This window comes from Arachis duranensis, chromosome 10, assembly GCF_000817695.3.
Source record: "Arachis duranensis cultivar V14167 chromosome 10, aradu.V14167.gnm2.J7QH, whole genome shotgun sequence".
Lineage (NCBI taxonomy): Eukaryota > Viridiplantae > Streptophyta > Magnoliopsida > Fabales > Fabaceae > Arachis > Arachis duranensis.
Window position 1 is genome coordinate 19972444 of NC_029781.3, and position 1709 is coordinate 19974152.

Genomic DNA, 1709 nt, shown 5'->3' on the forward strand with positions numbered 1-1709 from the left:
ACAAAATTTCACCTCCAGCCAAAAACCCGAGAGTTAGGCCTGCACTGTGCGAACATTGGGCCTAAGGCACAAGTCTATGCACGCGTGAGCGCACCTGGCGCGTACGCGCACATGATCTTAAATTGGCATGCACGAGCACGCACACTGTGCGCGCGCGCGTCGATTGCACAATCTGCACCCCCGGTACCTTTACCCGAGAGTTGTGCCAGACTTGGGCCGACACTATGCCTCCGGCCTAACTCGATGCACGCGTGCGCGCACCTGGCGCGTACGCGTCCTTCGACCAATATACCCATCGACGCGTAAACATGCATGACGCGCACGCGTCGGTAAAAAAAAAGAGTTTTTTTCTCCCCTTCCATTTTCTTTTGCTTATCACATTCGCATACTTCTACTCTTCCCATTTTCATTTAGTTTTTGTAGCATGTTTTTGTTTTTTTTAAGTCATTTCAATAATGGTGTTGCATCTTCCTACTCAATTGTTGAGACTTTCTTACATTATTTTGGTGCTTCTTGACTTGTTTGATATTGTTGGGTGATGAAACTTTTAAATCAATGCTTCATCTTGTCTGACTCTTGTGTCCTTGTGCATTGATATGACCTCATATTGTCCTTCATGACCCACTTCTTCCCATTTGAACTTGATGCTCAATACACTCTTCATGCTTTAACTTTACTCTTGCATCGAGTTTAATGATATGCCTTAGCTTACATTGTTTTCTCACTCACATGCTTAGCTAACATGTAGTAGGGAATCATACTCTTAGTTGGCATTAGCCCCTGTCTATGTTCTAATTGCCTTGATATCTTTGTTATAGGCTTAATTTTCTCTCCTTTTCTTTCCTTTTAGGTTGGCCACCAAGGAGGGAGGAAGGAAAAGCTGTTAAATGGGGCAACAAACAAGTCACCCGCACAACCTTTTGAAGGAGCTCATCAATTGTAGCAACCCGTCCACCCTGCTCTTCTTTGCATGCACCGAGGACGGTGCAATCTTCAAGTGTGGGGAGGTCGTCCGACCAATCTCCATGGGTAACAATTTCCTTTTCAACACCAAATTTTTTATTTTCATTGTTAGATTAGCTATTGCATTGCATGATAGGTTGCATGTTAGGTAGAATTTGTACATATTTTTACCACTTCTTTCTTATTAGAACTACTTGGTTAGGGTGATGATTTTCTTTCCAAGAAACTGTTTTTGGGCACCCTACCAATTTGAAAAAAGAAAATTTGTGGAACTTGCTTGAAAAATTTCTATCTATAGGGCACCTCAATTGATTTGAGTGAAAACTTTTCATAGAACTTGCTTGAAAAAATATATATTGTGGATCATATTTTTGAGCTAAGAACACAAGCAAGTGAGATTTGAGCCTAATGGTGTGGTTACATCCTATAACCACTTATTTTCCTTCTTTTGTGCATTATTCTCTTTCTATGAATGTAATCTTTGATTTGTTTGATTCTTTATGTCCGTTATTTTGTGTATTCATGCATTTATATGATTGAGGCCATCATTTCATTTAGCTTACTTACCCAAAAAGCCTTACCTTTTATATTCCTTTGTTAGCCAATTTGAGCCTACGATTAACCCACTTGGTTCTTTAATTTAGCACATTACAAGCCTTAAAGTGGAAAACAATAAATGTCCTTATTTGGATCTTTGATTAGCTTAGGCTAGTGTGTGTGAGTATCATTCAAGTGTGGGAACCTTG